This window comes from Muntiacus reevesi, chromosome 4 (genome assembly GCF_963930625.1).
Source record: "Muntiacus reevesi chromosome 4, mMunRee1.1, whole genome shotgun sequence".
Lineage (NCBI taxonomy): Eukaryota > Metazoa > Chordata > Mammalia > Artiodactyla > Cervidae > Muntiacus > Muntiacus reevesi.
This window is the reverse complement of record NC_089252.1, coordinates 53,958,283-53,965,023: the sequence shown is the minus strand read 5'-3', so window position 1 is coordinate 53,965,023 and position 6,741 is coordinate 53,958,283. Positions and strand designations below refer to the sequence as shown.

Genomic DNA, 6,741 nt, shown 5'->3' with positions numbered 1-6,741 from the left:
GTCAAGTTACAGCAGTTTGATCAATAGTATAGAAAGACTCTGGCTTAGACATTTGCATGCCTGGGTTATAATCAAAGTTCTGCCATTAAACCACATTAAACCTCTTCATATCTCATTTGTATCTTTTTGTCAAATAGGATTATAATACTCAAGTTATTTCATATGATTTTATATCTTGTTGTATTGGAATAAATCATAAGACTAGGTGGAGATTTGAGCCTAGAATCATAGGTTCTAGCCCTGCCACTTTTACCAACTTTATGCCATTAAGTCATTTATCCTCTATGTCTGTTTTCATCTAGAAAATAAGAGAATTATACTCCCTCCTAGCTTTCTGCATTAGGAAGGAAAATTGAATTATCCCCGTCTTACATATGAGGTAGGTAGGTTTCAGAAAATCCTAAAGGAAATTAACCCTGAATATTCATTGGAAGACTTGATGCTGAAGCTGAAGTTCCAATACTTTGGTGAAGAGCTAACTCATTGGAAAAGCCCTGATGCTGGGAAGGATTGAAGGCAAAAGTAGAAGGGGGCAGCAGAGGATGAACTGGCTGGATAGCATCACCGACTCAGTGTACACGGGAGGACAGAGGAGCCTGGCATGCTGCAGTCCACGGGGTCGCAAAGAGTCAGACATGACTTAGCAGCTGAACAACAACAGGTTACAGAAAATCTAAGTCAGTTGTCTAAGGGCACACAGCTTATTGATCAGGGACAAGACTAGGAATAGTCAACATCTATAAACATTTTTATTTTACTTTTAATATTTATGTATTTGGCTGTGCTGGGTCTTAGTTGCGTCATGTGGGATCTAGTTCCCTGACCAGGGATTGAACCTGGGCCCCCTGCTTTGGGAGCAGGGAGTCTTAGCCACTGGACTACCAGGGAAGCCCCTAAACATTTAAAAATTAATACAGAATATACTTGAGAGAAAAGTGACCACCTACATGGTATGATCTGAAGGACTGATGGTTGCTGAACCTTTTGCTCACAATTATTCTTCTTTTGGCTCACCATGGCATCTGAAATTTCCATCTCTCTTCATTTCTTTAGGTTCAGCCATCAAAGACCTTGTGAAAAAAGCGATGCCACACTGGAAAGGCATATATAACCCACACCAAGACTGATGTTGAAGCTCCGATAAAGGCTCTTCCGCCTGATGCAAAGAGCCGACTCATTGGAAAAGGCCCCGATGCTGGGAAAAATTGAGGGCAGGAGGCAACAGAGGATAAGATGCTTGGATGGCATCATGGTCACAGTGGACATGAGTTTGAGCAAACCCTGGGAGATGGTGAAGGACAGGGCAGCCTGACGTGCTGCAGTCCATGGGGTTGCAAAACTCGGACACAACTTGGTGATTGAACAACAATAGCATCTGAGACTTCAGCACCAGTACCTCAGTTGCATTGTTCCGGCCTGGGGGGAATGCAGCCTACCAAGGGCGCTTTCAGGTGCCGAACAAAAGCCAAGTTAAGGCATCGCTGCTGGAAGTTTTGGGGAGTCCGTGTCCCAAACTGAGTGGATGTTACAGTCTTTCAGTGTGATAGCAATAATGTTAAGAAACAACATTTTATAACGGGAATGATTTTTAAAATTCTGCGGTATATTTCGTTTGTGAAATGGAAACCTGCCAGTCAAACACCAGATGCAGCTCCGTGTGTTAGGGAGCTGTCACAGAACGATCAGTTCCCGTGATGGCCCGCGGCTCCTCGTGCCCTGGGCTCAGTCCCGTGGGGGGGAGTCCGTGCTGCACAGAGGGCCTGGCCTCCAGGGTGGTCATTACACAGTGTGCAGGGGAGGGGACGTTCCAAGTGTCACAAAGTAGGGTGGGTTCTGGAAAATAATATTCATTAGGAAGGCATGCAGAGGGCTTCTCGGGTTGCGCTGATGGTAAGGAACCCGCCTGCCAATGCAGGAGACATAAGCGTCGTGGGTTCCATCCCTGGGTCGGGACGATCCCCTGGGGGAGGAAATGGCAGCCCACTCCATATTCTTGCCTGGAGAATCCCACGGACAGAGGAGCCTGGCGGGCTGCAGTCCGTAGGGTCTCAAAGAGTCAGACACACGTGTGCTGAGTCAGAAGAGGGAAGAAGGCGTATATAGGAAGCAAGACTTGTGATGGTCCTAGAGAGAAGGCTAATTCAGAGTGGGGGTACAAACAGATCAGGAGGAGAGGAGAGGTGAAGGCAAAAGTTAGCCTTGCTTACAGGAAGGGAATACAGAGTTTAGGGCTGTTTAAAGGTGAGATTAAATGAAATGGATTGGATTGATCATCCTGTTCTGGCATTATGTTTGAATGTTTTTTGAATTCTGATCTGTGTATTTCCTCATAATACATATGCCAGTACTGAAGTGGTTCAGTGACCCTGGGATCCGATTTCACGGAGTCACTTTAAGGAGACAGAGAGATGGGTTTCTAACCTTGCAACTGTTAGGCTGCGTTCAGGTCCCACTTAAGAATATTACCCGGATTTAAGATAATCCTCAGAGGATTTTGTTTCCATTAAAAATTTGGAGCACAGGATAGATGTAATCCTTGATCCTTCATTTAATAAAATATAAGGGGAAATGGGTGCACGTACACCAGAACCCTGAGATAGCAGGTGATTAGAAATAACTTGATTGGAATCTACTCAGACCAATAAAAATACATTTGAAATCTTTGGGTGACTTTTCATGTGGATCCGAGAAATGTAGTTTCCTCTCTCCTTTTGTGTTCTAATCCAGAAAAAAAAAAATCTCTCTTTGACAGAGTATCACAGAAACATTTATGCTTGCCAATATTCATAGGGTGCCAAGGTCTGGTATTCCTGATTCCTGTCTTGAAAGTCAGGGAGAAGATTTTAAGCATCTGACCAGTAGCAAAACACTGCACTCGATGCTTTGAAGTTAAATGATGTTAAGGAGATGTGGCCAAACCTCTGAAAAAATGTAAAACATTACCTCTTGAATATATTGTGCTGCTTTCAAAATTGGTGGCATTTTTGTACCCTGCTACAGTTTCAAAGTAATTCTGTAAGCTTCTTTTCATTTGATACTAGTCATATGTGGAGTGTTAATTGTGTTCCAAGTATCATAAAATATCACCTCATTTAGCCTTTCTAAGAAGCCTCATTCTAAGAATTAGGCAGGTACTGTTATCTTTACAGATAAGATCCTCATGGCAGTTCTGACAGTAGTCCGAACAAGCTTTTAACATGTTTAGGAGACAGGTTCATTGAAGGTTAAATGACTTCCATAAGGTGATAGCACCTAATGACCTAGTCTTCTTAACCCTTTCTCATGGACTGCAATGGTACCAGCATGTAAACTTTCTGACATTAAATGTCTTTAACGCAGTATCTTTATACCAACCCTTGGTTTATATCTTTATATCTAAGACCAACATTTTATGTCGAAAGAAGCAGGATACTATGCCATGGATTTATTTGATAACATATGCAGCCTCATAGATTAGAATGAGACATGGAGGGAGAATTACCCCCCCAGATTTTAAGAGGGCAGGTGTATTTGAGTAAGTGGAGAACTTTGTTAAGGAGATGGACCCAGGGTAAGAAACTTCTCCTGTTATCTGTTCCAGTGCAGCCTTGTTTGGGCCACATGATGATGTGTGTGAGCATGGCTATCTTCGATTGGGTACTTGGAAGTAAACTTTGAGACAGATTTTCATGCAGAAAGTTTGCTCCAATTGTATTCAGGAGAGAGATCTATAAGGCCGTGGGGAAGACAGGACTGGGCTGAGGGAGACACTGACTTGTATTTCTGTGGCTTCAGGACCCCAGCTGATGTGACGGGAAGCTCTGGAGCTTGGATGACCCTCAGCATTGCCCCATATTGAGGCGTGGGGCCCAGACCTTTGTTCTCCTTCACGAGCCAGTCCCCCTGGAGGAGCCGAGATCCTGGATCCAGCAGATCCCAGGGGGATCAGTTCCCAGGGGGAACTCAGCTGTGAGTCACCAGCACTCAGTCTTCTTAGCAGCTGGGCTGTGAGTGTGTCCACCCTGAAGAGGGGACACGGGTGGAGTGCCCTCGTGTGCACTACAGTCCACGCTGGTGCCACTCAAAGCCACTTTTTGCTGTTGTTCAGTTGCTCAGTCCTGTCTGACTCTTTGTGACCCCCTGGACTATGGCCCGCCAGGCTTCCTGTCCTTCCCTGTCTCCCGGAGTTTGCTCACATCCATGTCCATTGAGTCAGTGATGCTATCCAACCATCTCGTCCTCTACCGCCCCTTTCTCTGTTTGCCTTTCGTCTTTTCCCAGCATCTCAGTCTTTTCCAATGAGTTGGCTTTTGCATCAGGTGGCCAAAGTATTGGAGCTTCAGCTTCAGTCTTTCCAGTGAATATTCAAGGTTGATTTCCTTTAGAAGTGACTGGTTTGATCTGCTTGCAGTCCAAGGGACTCTTATGAATCTTCTCCAGCACCACAAATTGAAAGCATTAGTTCTTTGGTGCTCTGCCTTCTTTATGGTCCATCTCTCACATCTCTACATGACTCCTGGAAAAACCACAGCTTTGACTATATGGACCTTTGTTGGCAAAGTGATGTCTCTCCTTCTTAATACATTGTCTGTGCTGTTCTTAGTCGCTCAGTCGTGTCCGACTCTTTGTGACCCCATTGACTGTAGCCTGCCAGGCTCCTCTGTCCATGGGGATTCTCCAGACAAGAATACTGGAGTGGATTGCCATGCCCTCCTCCAGGGGATCTTCCCCAACCCAGGGATTGAACCCGGGTCTCCTGCAGTGCAGGCAGATTCATTACTGTCTGAGCCACTAGGGAAGCCCAATACACTGTCTAGGTTTGTCAACTTCACTTGATTTTTATAATAAATTTCCCCTATCTGGGAACATTTTTTAAAAATCAAATTTGGATTGGCCTTGTTTCCTGGGAACTTACAAATGAGGCCTAGTAGGAAATACTACAGCTCTTGCAGCCATAGTTGATCTCAAGGCTGTAACTGATACTTGTATGACCCTTCTTTATCGTTCATTCTAGGTTTCTGTCTCAATTCTGGCTAACCCCTCTGCTGGGCTAGGTGGCGTACCTCTCAGGCGCTCCTGAACTCCTGGTTATTTCTGTGCCCTTCTTGGGGTATGCCTGCTGGTCTCATCCATCTACGGTTAAATGGAAAGCCTGAGAGCATCACCTGATTGCCAGACCCACTGTTTACTTCTGTGCAGACGTAAAGCTTCCCCTGCGGGCAGGGTTAATTACTCTTGCCCATGTGGCTGATTTTTTGCTGACTTGCTGGTCTCTCGGCATGAGAATCCCCAAGTAGTTGGGTGGCAGTTGGAGCCTAAAGTTCAAAGAGACTCCTATTGTATGCCCAGGAAGTCGTCTCCCTCCTTTGAGACTTAGGACCTAGAGACCCTCAGAGCCTAAGCTTGTGTGGCTTGCAAGTGGGTTCCTGGAGGCAGGGGCAGTTAATAGTCCCACCTTTTGGTTTCGGGACCCATGCATTCTACCTCAAGGGGTCACAGGACCACGTGCCAGTCACTGAGAGTATACATCGAGTCCTAGAGGATCGTGCCACCCTCACAGAAGACCGTCTCTAGGATGGCCCCTCAGCTGTGCCACCAAAGGGACGTTCCACTCCTGGTTCACAGCAGGCTTTTCAGTGAAGCAGTGTGTGGTCGGAGTAGCGGTTCCCGTGGCCGTATGCTCCCTGCTCCAGCGCCTCTGCTGTGTAGTGGGTCCCTTGGTCTGAGGTAGTGTTTTGGGGAACCCTGTGATGGTGGATCAGACACTCCTGTGGGCCTTTGGGTGATGATACTGTCACGTCTTATGGAAAACCCGAACAAACTTTCCGGCATACCTAATAGTTGACCTGCCCCTGGGCGACTGGCTGATCTCTTTGAGGGATGGTGACTCGTGTTGGATGTTTACTGATGTTTGGTGCTGGCACTTGGCAAGTGGGCGCCTGTGCTGTTGGTTTCGTGCTTAGGTCTCAGCTCTGCAAATGTGGCTTCTGTGTCTCATGCACTGTCCCAGGCCAGGGGTGACTGAAGACAGAGATGGGTTAGTCCGCTCTGCCCGCGGGTTGTGTAATGTCTGCCCCAGAGATGCTCTCTGGGGAGAATTAACATGTGATGCAAAAGTCTTCAGCATTCGTGCCCTCTCCCCTGGGTCGTTCAAACGCCTCTTCCCAAACCTGTTTCTCCCCAGGCCTCCAGATTGGCTCCTGCCAGGCCCCTGACTAACCAGCTAGGCCACTGACCGTGAGTTCATGGAGATTCTAGCCTCCAACCCCTTGTCTTTCTGTACAAAGTGGAAGATTGGTGTATCACTGGAAGCTCTGCCCTCGGAGAAGACTGCTGTCTTCGGGGCCTCCAGAGTGGGCTGTATCCACAGCATCACTGGGCCTGGAGGCTCCCAGGCGGCCTCAGGAGAGGAGCTGGTGCGGCAGGCCTGCAGGGTGAGTGGGTTTGTGCTGCTCGCTTATTCAGCCTCTGAACCCGCGCGTGCCTCCTCCCTGTTGGACCACTTCCGTCTTTTAACGGTTCTTTCCTTTTGGTCTCCAAAAGATGTGATGGTACCCTGCCCTCTGGGAAAGTTTAGAGACGCAACAGATTCTGTATTTCCTGGACTAAGGCTTAAGTAATAGCTTGTAAGAAAGAAATGTTCTATCAGTTGCCCATAGTTCAGTGGCATCTAGGGAATTTGGCCACACACTAGAAAAAGAATTTCAGAGTCAAAATACCTCCAGTGTCTAAACCGATGGGACTCGCTAAGGCTGAATTATG

At 46.9% G+C, this 6,741-nt stretch overlaps 1 non-coding gene across 1 annotated transcript; it reads right to left on the bottom strand.

The window, feature by feature from the left end:
* Nucleotides 1–815: 815 nt before the first annotated feature.
* On the bottom strand, nt 816–888 carry TRNAW-CCA (transfer RNA tryptophan (anticodon CCA)). The gene has a single exon. It is a non-coding gene; the product is annotated as a tRNA-Trp (tRNA).
* Between the last annotated feature and the right edge of the window lie 5,853 nt (nt 889–6,741).